Genomic DNA, 12,791 nt, shown 5'->3' on the forward strand with positions numbered 1-12,791 from the left:
TGTTAAAATCTCCAAGCATAAAGTCCTTCTTCTTCTCTTCTTGGCTTCTCCACTTGGTGGCTATGGATATGTATCTCTAATAATATAAACCTAATATATAAAAAGTATTTTTAATATTTCTAGGAATAAACAAGAGTTTTCCAAACCAAAAAGGTTTCTAAGGTCAAAATTTGTAGTTGACATTTTTCTCAGCTGTTACTGGGTTGATTTAACTGAATTTTGAATCCGGACCATTCTATAATGAAATGAATCTCGTTATCTTCGCGTGGGTTGTTCAATACCCAAATCCAATATATATAACTCAAGATATAACCCAAAAAATGAGTCTCGCGCAAACAGTCCAACCAATCCGAATTTTCTTCTAATTTAGCTCCAATTCTTTCCAATTTAGAATTCCTTGCTTCCTAGAATAAAATATTAGAAACTTATTAATAAAGGTCCAATTAAATGCAAAATATAATCAATATGAGAACAAAAATCATCTAAAATATATATTATATCATCGACCAGAACTGCGAATTCATTCAAAATTTTATCACTAGATCAAGACCCCCGCTTACAATCAATAAGCGAAAAACAAATCTCTCACCGAGAAGAGAAAATAACCTGAAAATAAAAGCCAAAAATCAAAATAAAAATAAACCGAAACAAATGAAAATTCAAAAAACTTAGATCTGACAGTCGGAACCATGAGATAGGCAGGAGATTAAATCTCGAATCCAATAAGTCCCGTTCGAATAGAGTAAAAAAGCCAACCAAAAGTCCGATAATGTAGATCTAGAAAAGTAAACCAAACCTAATCAAAAGGATAAAAATTATTCCCTTAAGAGAAAGATTATTCAAGTAAACAAATTAAATAAAATAAGTAAACGGATCTGAAACTTTTCACTGTATACGCTGAAAATCCCGTCGACAATAGTGTTTAAGAAAAACGCGGCGCTAAAAGAAAAAGAGAAAGCTGAAGAACGTAAGGTTTTCAACAACAGTTTCTAGTTAAATAAAAGGCTTGATTAAAACCAATATTAAGAAGAATAAATTCTCCTAATATTAATACACTAAATTTTGGGATTCATCATTGCAAATTTTCAGTCCCTCTTACTTGTTTGTGGTACCTCATTCGACGAATTATCTTTGTAAATTTTTTAATTTTCTATTACATTTTTAGGTGAATACAATTCAAACAAATATAACCCATACAGTGAAAAAATTAATTCAAATTCAAATATTTACCAATTTATTTAAATTTAGTTTTTTTTAAAAAAAATCATTAATTCCAATTATAACAGCATATTGTATGACTAAAATAAAATGTTGTTCAAAGAACAAGCTTTCCTGTATTAACCACATCACTATAAAATTGAGTTGATGTAAATTGACATAGGGAGGGCGGATTTATGTACTTCACGCAATGTTGATTATTTGTTATCATAAAATATGAATTACTTTATTGAAGTAATAAAGTTTGTAGTAGATGGGGCCACATATAAGCTTTAACTAGCGTAAAAGCCCGTGCGAGGCACGGGGCTGTATTTATATCGAAATATTATCTCGAACGAATTTTTTTCTATAAGAAATTAATTTTTGAATAGAGTAAATGATTATTTTAACTCTATTTTGTATTCATACATCAATTACGTTAAAATGAATAATATATTTTTATAAATTTAATTACATTTCATAAAAATTTAAATAAATAAATATATAATGAAAATGAGATGACATAAAGGTCATCACTGTATTTTCTTATTTTTTTTCCTTTTCGAACACATAGACAACTTAAGTGGTGAAAACTTATTTTTATCCTAAAGTTCGATTCTCGCTCACCCCCTATAATATTGATATTAGATACTTAGTTTAAGGTAGATAAACCTAATTACTAAAAAAATTTAAAACTATACTAATATAACAAAAATACTTGTAGTTATTTATAGGGATATGCATTGGGTCATTTCAGGATCAGGAAGTACTATTTGATCCCCAAACCCACCCTACACCCCGAACGGAGATTCTATGCCTTTCCAGTTGATAAGTGAATTTTATATCCACTTGGAATGCTTCATTATAAGCTTAAATTGGTGTTTTGGACTCAAGTTGTTGGTATTTTGATGTATTTTTGTATTATTACATTTCAGGTATCAATTATATGAAGAAATGAGCTTTTAAAGGAATATGATGAACAGTGATCAGATTTGGAAGCCTTGTCAAGTTGTAGAGAATCTCGTTAGCTTCATGTGGGCAGTTGAATCGCCTAATTCTAACGAGTAGAACTCAAGTTATGGTCAAAACAAGATTCATTAGAACTTTTTCCAGACAGGCTCCAGGCGCCCGCCTGGGATGTGGGGCGGCCGCTTGGGAGCTGAGGCGCCCGCTTGGAGAGCTGAGGCGGCCGCCTGAGGCGTGGCTAGTCGCTGATTTCGCTGAAAAAGCCTTTTTTGAGTGAAATTTGACGATTTTAAGGGTCCAGGTCCACTAGGGGCGTATATATACTTAATAAAAAGGGTTTTCATCATTCGGGAAGATTAGGATACCAAGGAGAAGACCTAGAAGCACAGAACAACTCCGAAAAAGAAGATCTTATTTTCAACTTGTGATTCTTTGAATTAGTTGTAACTTTGGATGCTCGTTTTTGTTCTTGTTGAACCTAGATCTCGTTTATTCGTACTTTAATTATTATTCAGTTTATTAAGACCTTGTTTATACCATGCTTTTATTGGAACCCATGGTGATGATGAGTTCGATTATGAACTAATCGTTGTCATGGGATTCTAGCAGATTTACTTATGGATTTCTATAATTAATTGTTTCGATATCTTGGTGTGTGGTGATTGATTGATATCCTAGTATTGGTTGTGCTTATTCGTCTTATGTGCGTAGCTAACATATAAGATAGTGTGTTAATCTCTATTGAAGCGACAGTGAATATAGAGGTTTAGAACTTGCCATGCTAGCATAGGTTCATGTATTGTATGCATGATTAGTCTGTAACTCTAACCGTTTTACTTGCCTTGTGTAATCATGATAGATAACTTGTGCTTAAACCGTTATGTTTTCAAATTCTATAGACATATAGGGTCTCAATATAATTGGTGTTTATTCAGCTTCTATCCCTTTTGTGGATGTCTGGTAGAATGGTGCTCGTGCAACGAAAGTTGGTGTTTATCAGTTTCGTGTTCTCTGATTAGTGTCATCACCATCACATGCTAAGGTTAAGAACAATGACTTTGAGTGAAGTATTTAATGAAGTTAGAATCCCATGTTTGTGATATATAGTAATTCGACCTCAATTCTCTTAGTTAATGTTATTTAGTATAATCTCTTAGTTTAATAAAACCACAATTTGTTATTTGTCTTAGCATTGAGCGATAACCATACATTGTTGCATAGGTGCATAAATTGAACTTAACCTAAACTAGTCTCTGTGGGAACGAATCTGATTTATATCTTATACTACTTGCGAACGCGTATACTTGCGTGAATTTTAGCGCGTGTTTTCGCCCTAACAAGTTTTTGGCGCCGCTTCCGGGGACTCGATGTTAATTTTTAGTTTATGTGTTTGTCATCAGTGGTCGTTAAAGTTCACTGACTCGGATTCTTTTACTTTCACGGTTTATTTTTTTGTGTTTCAGGTACTCATTATAATGGGAGATCCAGCAGCACGAATGAAAGCCTTGATGGATTTTTCTCAGCCCAAGATCAATGACATTCAATCTAGCATTGTCAGGCCAGCTATCACAGCTAATACCTTTGAGATCAAGCCTGGCATAATTCAATGGTGCAGAATTCAATCCAGTTTGGGGGTTCTTCAACGGAAGATCCCAATATGCACATTAGGGATTTCATAGAGATCTGCGACACCTTCAAGTTCAACGGTGTTTATGAAGATGCTGTGAAGCTGAGACTGTTCCCATTATCTCTGAGGGACAAGGCTAAGAGCTGGTTACACTCTCTACCAGCTGGTTCGATTACTACTTGGGAAGATCTTGCTCAGAAGTTTCTTACTAAATTCTTCCCTTACTAAATTCTTCCCTATGGCGAAGACAGCTGCAATCAGGAATGCTCTTACTCAATTTGCGCAGCAATCAGGAGAATCTTTATATAAAGCTTGGGAGCACTACAAGGAGATGCTTAGGAAGTGTCCTTATCATGGAATACCTGATTGGATGATCATCACTTGTTTTTACAATGGGTTGGGAGCACGGTCCAGACCCATGCTCGATGCAGCATCAGGTGGAGCCTTATGGGCGAAGAGCTATGAGGAAGCTTATGATCTAATTGAACTGATGGCTGCTAATGAATATCAGTATCCAACCCAGAGATTTCCACATGGCAAGGTAGCAGGAGTTCTTGAAGTGGATACAACTACGGCTATCACTGCTCAACTGAAGGCGTTGTCTATGAAGATCGATTCTCTGGTTAACTATGCTGTTAAGAAGATAACCAGTGTTTGTGAGCTGTATGCAGGTCCGCATGCGACAGATCAATACGCTATATCTAGTGACTCAGCTCAGTTTATGAGCAACTTTTAGAGATCGCAGCAGCCAGTTCCTACCACTTATTATCCTTACAACTGGAATCATCCTAACTTCAGCTAGAGCAATAATCAGAATGCGATGCAACAGCCGTTCCAGCAGTTTGGAAATAAGCTATTCAACCCTCCTGGTTTTCAGCAACAAATTGCACCAAAACAAGAACTCCAAATTTAACAACAAAATCATGATGTATGTCTATCTTCTAATGAAAAATTTGAATTGGAGGAATTGAGGCTTATGTGCAAAAACTAGGCTCTTATATGCCAAAGCCAGGCTATTTCTATGAAGACTCTGGAGAACCAAATAGGGCAAATTGCTAATGCCTTATTAAATCGACCACCAGAAATGCTTCCTAGTGATATAGAAACAAATCCAGGCAAGAGGGAAGTTGAAGAACAGGTAAACGCCATCACCTTAAGGTCTGGAAAGGTCGCAAGTCCCCAAATTCAGCAAGACGAAGAGCCTGAAAAATCTAAGGTTTCAGAAAATGCAGTTGTGGCTGAAGAAGAAGTGCAGAGGGAAGCAGAGGTGGAACCAAGGAAGACTACTGTGGAACACACTCCTCCTGAGGGTAATACAGGGGAGAAACAGATCTATCCTCCACCTCCTTTTCCTAACAGGCTGTAGAAGAAAAAGCTGGATAAGCAGTTTGAGAAGTTTTTGGAGGTGTTCAAGAAACTTCATATCAACATACCTTTCGCTGAAGCTCTTGAACAGATGCCTAGCTATGCGAAGATGCCTAGCTATGCGAGGTTTATGAAAGGTATTCTCTCTCGGAAAGTGAAGCTCGATGACTTAGAGACCGTTGCTCTAACGGAGGAATGCAGTGTTGTGCTGCAACAGAAGTTGCCTCTGAAGCTTAAAGATCCTGGAAGCTTCACTATTCCTTGCACCATCGGAAACTTTTCATTCGACAAGTGTTTATGTGATTTAGGAGCTAGCATCAATCTGATGCCCTTATCTATCTTCAAGAAGCTTGGTCTGCCTGATCCGAAACCAGCATACATGTCATTGCAACTAGCTGACCGTTCTATCTCTTATCCACGAGGTATAGTGCAGGATGTCTTGGTCAAGGTGGATAAACTCATCTTCCCTGCTGACTTTGTAATTCTTGATTTTGAGGAAGATAAGAAGATTCCCATTATCTTGGGAAGACCATTATTGGCTACAGGCCGAACTATGATCGATGTGCAAAAAGGAGAGCTTTCGATGAAGGTTTACGATCAAAAGGTCACTTTTAATGTGTTCAAGGAAATAAAGTTACCCACAGCTAAAGAGGAGTGCTTTAAAGTAGAGCAAATGCAGGTTTTGAATGCACCTCCATGGAAGAGGAAGTTGGATATGCCATTCGATTCTCTTGGGTTAGCAGAGCTGAAAATTTCTCAGAAGCGTCTCGAGCCGTCTATTGAAGATGTTTCCACACTTGAGCTTTACCCACTACTAGATCACTTGAGTTATGCATTCTTAGGTGCACCACATGATAAGGGCTTGGGATATATATTTGATGATGTAGAGGGTAGCTGAACGAACTCTCCAATGCCTACAGAGGGTTCTTCTCATATGCAACAGGTAGTTGATAGGAGTGGTGTTGGTGATGAGCAGTACAGACGAGTAATTAGGCGTATGGAGGCCATGCATGATATTCACCGTCATTTTGCTGCAGATTTGACACAGGCTTTGGGCACTATTTTCCGAGACACTGGTGGTGAGGTTTATTGGCCACCTGATCCTCCACCCGAGGAGGGTGATCTTTCCGACGACTTGGTATGCCTGAAATCCTTATTATTACCTTCAATGAGGATATTGAAAATTTTAAGTTTGGGGGTGATAATGTAAGGATTAGTAGTGTGTGTCTATATAGATTCATATAGATTCATATTGCATGTTTAGTTATAGTTCATTCATATTTTTGCATGATTGTTCATTTAGGACATATTTGTTTGTTTTTATGTGATTTCATATAGTTGCATTTGCATGCATATTTAGCATGATCCCTTAAGATGAACTATGATATTTGATAAATTTATGTTGATTTGAGTGTGGTGATGACGAATAGAGGGATGTTTAAGTCCTAATGAATTGATTTGCATGCCAGAAACAAATATTTTCACAAAGTCTTATAGGGTTGCTTTTGATCTAGATCATGATCATACTTTTTTTTGTTGAGATTTAATCACTTGGTTATATTTAGAATTTGTGATATTCTCGTAATGACGTAAAAACACTGATTTTTTTTATCTGGAGAAAAACTTGGATTTCATTGCTGGTTGTTGTAAGGCTAGGCGTCAAATGGCTAGTAGTCGGCTCATATTTTTATGAGTACTCTAGGGTTGAATGAGATGGAGCGAAACACACTCATTCAGAAATTATTGAAAAAAAAAAGAAAAAAGAAAAAAGAGAAAAAAAGTAAAAAAAAAGTATGTGTTTATGCATAACTGATCAAGAGTGAGCTCTTTAATACTCGAGTTATTAAGTTCTAGGGGACTTTGTGCCTAGTGACCTAAGGCTTTATTAGTCTGGGATCCGCTAACCTAACGCTCGCTACATAGGTATTATTGCATAAGTCTTTTGGGACCTTATTCATTGCACGGTCAAACAAGCATCTTTGTTATGTGTTCAATAATAGTGTGAATCCTTGTATAACTCTAGCAGAAAGGAGGTGTTGTGAGTCATAATGCGTTTATTGTCTATTCTGTTTATAAACTTTTGATTGTTTCGATGATAGATAAGTTATGGTTATTGATCTAGTATCGAAAGATATCTGTTAAGCATTCCACGCACGCACGTTTCTGGTTTGTGAGTTGGTTTGTAGGATTTATTCGAACTCTATTTTAAGTCATTGCATTCTTAGAGGCATTGGCTTATTTATTTGGTTATGGTTATTCTGAGGGGATCGATTACATTATCATCTAGTTGTATTCACGTAGTTGCATTCATACATTAGGTTTGTTTTGTAGTTTTGAGTCTGTTTATGCTTAAGGACAAACATCGATTCAAGTTTGGGGGTGCGATAAGTGGATTTTATATCCACTTGGAATGCTTCATTATAAGCTAAAATTGGTATTTTGGACTCAAGTTGTTGGTATTTTAATGTATTTTTGTGTTATTGCATTTTAGGTATCAATTATATGAAGAAATGAGCTTTTAAAGTAAATATGATGAAAATTGATCAGATTTGGAAGCCAAGGCCATTGTCAAGTTGTAGAGAATCTCGTTAGATTCATGTTGACGGTTGAATCGCCTAATTCTGACGAGTAGAACTCAAGTTATGGCCAAAACAAGATTCATCAGAATTTTTTCCAGACAGGCTCCAGGCGCCCGCCTGGGATGTGGGGCGGCCGCTTGGGAGCTGAGGCGCCCGCTTGGAGAGCTGAGGCGGCCGCCTGAGGCGTGGTTGGTCGCTGATTTCGTTGAAAAAACCTTTTTTGAGTGGAATTTGACGATTTTAAGGGTCCAGGTCCACTAGGGGTGTATATATACTTAAAAAAAGGTTTTCATCATCCGGGAAGATTGGGATACCAAGGAGAAGACCTTGAAGCACAGAACAACTCCGAAAAAGAAGATCTTGTTTTTAACTTGTGATTCTTTGAATTAGTTGTAACTTTGGATGCTCGTTTTCGTTCTTGTTGAACCTAGATCTCGTTTATTCGTACTTTAATTATTATTCAGTTTATTAAGACCTTGTTTATACCATGCTTTTATTGGAACCCATGGTGACGATGAGTTCGATTATGAACTAATCGTTGTCATGGGATTCTAGCGGATTTACTTATGGATTTCTATAATTAATTGTTTCGATATCTTGGTGTGTGGTGATTGATTGATATCCTAGTATTGGTTGTGCTTATTCGTCTTATGTGCGTAGCTAACATATAAGATAGCGTGTTAATCTCTATTGAAGCGACAGTGAATATAGAGGTTTAGAACTTGCCATGCTAGCATAGGTTCATGTATTGTATGCATGATTAGTGGGTAACTCTAACCGTTTTACTTGCCCTGTGTAATCATGATAGATAACTTGTGCTTAAACCGTTATGTTGTCAAATTCTATAGACATATAGGGTCTCAATATAATTGGTGTCTATTCAGCTTCTATCTCTTTTGTGGATGTCTGGTAGAATGGTGCTCGTGCAACGAAAGTTGGCGTTTATCAGTTTCATGTTATCTGATTAGTGTCATCACCATCACATGCTAAGGTTAAGAACAATGACTTTGAGTGAAGTATTTAATGAAGTTAGAATCCCATGTTTTTCATATATAGTAATTCGACCTCAATTCTCTTAGTTAATGTTATTTAGTATAATTTCTTAGTTTAATAAAACTCCCAATTTGTTATTTATCTTAGCATTGAGCGATAACCATACATTGTTGCATAGGTGCATAAATTGAACTTAACCTAAACCAGTCTCTGTGGGAACGAATCTGATTTATATCTTATACTACTTGCGAACGCGTATACTTGCGTGAATTTTAGCGCGTGTTTTCGCCCTAACACCGGTCCTCACCCGAATGGAAAATTCTGCGAGAATTTTGGATATAATTAAAAATAATAATCATGTATTTTTAATTTTATTTTTTTAAAAAAAATCTACTAATTCGTATTATACAAAAACATTAGTAATATCTCATATTTTTAAAATCAACTCATATTAAAATTGATTTACAATATAAAGAAATGATAAATTAAAATTCAGACAAATATTTTAAATTATAATATAAAAAGTTGATCAATAAAGTTTTAGATTAATTTAAAAATAAAATAATATTTTATTAATATTTTTATAATAATTAATTTAATATAATATATAAATATATTGTTATGTATATATATACATATAATCTGGGTCGGGGAAATGAAGCGGGGAGACACTAATCCTAAACTTCACCCGACCCCCAAAATTTTATAAAACCTTATTCGTTGCTAGGCCCGTCCCTGAAAACTTCTCGAAATCCCTGACCTGAACGGGCTGGGATCGATCGGGGTCAGAAGGGATGACGCTAATTCCCATTCCTATTTATTTCGTTGAGATTAAAAAAATGAAGAGTAAAAAAAATAGAGCAGATTAATTACTAATTCGTCTCAATTCTCAATTGTTAACACTTAGGTTAACTAAGCGCGTAAATTAATAAGAGTGTAAAATATTTTAAAATAATAAACAACTAATATTCTCTATTAAAAGATAATAACAAATGAAGTACACTCAGAAAAATATCATGATCATTAAAAAATTCCAAAATGAGGGTGTAAAAATGTATATTATGTAATTTAATAAAACTTTCAGCACTAATTTTCTTATTTTACAAATATACATAATACAAGTAATGAAATGCACTATATTTAATATATTATTTATATAATATCAAATTTTAGTATTTTATTTTTTCACGTCACTGCTAGACTAACCCAATTCATTGTTATAAAACTCGAACATTTTAGCCAAGATATCGACCGAGTACACATAATTGAACTTATTCACGAGCTAATGATTTTTCTTTCGTCGAATAAAACCCGATTTTGAGTCTAAATCGGGTCAAACTTGTATCTACTCGGATTAAATATTAAAAAGTCTAAAAATAAATAGAAGGTAAGAAAAATATTGAACCAACACAATTACCTAATTATTTAAGAGTCTTACAAAATTTACTTACTCATCTCGTTGTGTAATTTATATATGTCCGATTTTGTACAAAATTAACATTTTTACCTCCGTAATGAATTATAATTAATATGTTTTTGTTATGTAGGAGTATGTATATAATAATTATAAGAATAAGAGTAATGCATATTGTTTTGATTGGTTTCATCTTTAAAAGTAATATATAATTTTTTTATATGATACATATTTATAATAAGGGTATCTCCAACCACATTATTATATGCCATATTACTTCATTTCTTACTCTATATATGAAGTTACGGGGCTCCAACGATGAATTACCCTATCTTTATAAATAAAGAAAAACACGGGGCAACTTTAAATTTGGAGTTATACTCTAGATATGAAGATATTTGTTTTATAATAAATCCTCTCAAATGTTTCTATATCATGTAGGCCCAACTCTCTGTATATTTTGAAATTATTTAATTATTGTACATGGTGATTAAGTAGATTTAACGTAAAATTTGAAGGAATGATTGGAGATGAAATGGTAATATAAGTAAAAAAGGTGAAATTTGAAGATAAAGTTATTTTAAAATAGAGCAACGCTTGGAGATGACCTAATGAATTAGTTTTTAAAGTTAAAATTTTAATATATTTGATTTTTTAGTCCAAGTACTCATTCCAAGTACTCCCAGATTAAAGTGAATATTTTTGACTCGACAATCACACACAAGTCAAACTGAATAAAACAGAATTATGATGTTTTGAAAACATATCTAGAATGTTTAATTTTATAAAATATATTTTAAAACATAATTGATATGTGCATGTGTGTCTAACTCCAAAATTTAAAATGCACCTATATAATTATATAAAATATTATTTTATTTACTAAAAATTTAAAATCAAAAAAAGGAGAAAATATAATTTTTTAAGCAAAACTTGTAAAATAAAATCAAAATTCATTATAGCACCATGGTTCTAAGATAAAATTTAATCACAAGTTCGATTCTCGTATATTTTATTTTTTTTCTGATTACTCATTCCAAGTATTTCCGGATTAAACCGAATACTTTTGACTCGATAAACACACAAGTCAAACTGAATTAAATGAAATTATGATTTTTTGAAAATAAATCCAAAAAAGAATAAAAAAAAATTAAATTTATAATATATATATATATATATCATAACAATTACAACATAATTGATATATATATATATATATATATGTGTGTGTTTGTCTAACTACAAAATTTACATCACAACTATATATTTGTATAAACTAACATTTTATTCACTTAAAATTTAAAGTAATAAAAAATAGAATTTGATAAAAGGAAAGGATATAGCTTATCTAATAAGAAATTTAATTTGGAATCAAAAAGTTACGTATATTTTTAACAAAAATTGTGTAATAATGTCACTTTTATAATTTTTCAAAACAAAAGGGTAAAATTGTGATTTCACAGCCATTAAAATGGCTCTTTTTACCCTTGGTTGACATATAATAAGAGAAGATTATTTCATTGTCACATTCATTTATATACGGTTTCTATTTTGAATGTCTCATTCAATTTTTTAGGCTTCAAAACTTATCCAAAATAGTAAAAATTTAATAATATAAAATTCAACTATGTCCACTATTTTCTCCCATTACACTCAATTTATTCATTAAAAATTGATTGGTCCTACCACTTTATCTAATTTTATATTTTTTCTCACTAAATTATATTTTTTTCTTTCTCTCTCATCCCACTATCTTATCAAAAATAATGTTATTTTAATATATTTCTTATACTCCGTGCCCAAATTATTTATATATAAATGACTGGGATGGAGGAAGTACATGATAAGTGTATCTGAGATTGTTGTTAAGCAACATATTGTTAATTTAAGAGAAAAGTAATATGGAAATAACTTTTTCATAGCAAATCTTGGAGAAATACTATAAAATATATTATGTTGTGAATTATGTTCTATCAATATCACTAATTTATGAAATTATTAAAAATTATTTAAGTTTAGTAAATAAAATGTATATCTTATGTTTTGTCAAACTAAACATGTTTGTAGAATAATTTTTTTTATATAATATTTTACTATATATGATATTCAAAATTTTATAGGATGAATCGCAATATTATGTTCTGCAATATTTTATGTAATATTTTATTTGCAGTTAGAACATAACTGATTAATTTAATTATAACAGAATTATTAATTAGAATTGTGATATATTATAGTTTACATTAAATTTGGTTGCACCTAAATATAAACTATAAACGAGGATTTAAAACACAAATTAAAGATATGCATTTTTTTACATATTACTTAAAAATTGGAATGATAAATAAAATTATATTAACTTTAATATAAAGAAAAAAAATACCTTTAAATATATTTTTAGAGGAGTTACATAATACTTAGCAAAGTTATATGAGTACTTTGGGGGTGTATTGAATTAGGATTTTAATGTATTATATATAATTCATGGATTTTAATGGATTATGTCATATTTTGATTTTACGTGGATTCTAAATAAAATGTTGTTGAGTTGATGAAGAGTCTTTAGATTTAAATACAATCCTTCAAAATCTCATGAATATGGTGAAATTTCAAAAAACATAAAATACATTGAACAATGCCACAAAATCCA

At 32.5% G+C, this 12,791-nt stretch overlaps 1 non-coding gene across 1 annotated transcript; it reads right to left on the reverse strand.

Annotated features, from left to right (window-relative positions):
• Window positions 1–4,043: 4,043 nt before the first annotated feature.
• LOC141662280 (small nucleolar RNA R71) lies at window positions 4,044–4,150 on the reverse strand. Its single transcript, XR_012550401.1, has one exon. It is a non-coding gene; the product is annotated as a small nucleolar RNA R71 (small nucleolar RNA).
• Between the last annotated feature and the right edge of the window lie 8,641 nt (window positions 4,151–12,791).

This window comes from Apium graveolens, chromosome 5 (assembly GCF_009905375.1).
Source record: "Apium graveolens cultivar Ventura chromosome 5, ASM990537v1, whole genome shotgun sequence".
Lineage (NCBI taxonomy): Eukaryota > Viridiplantae > Streptophyta > Magnoliopsida > Apiales > Apiaceae > Apium > Apium graveolens.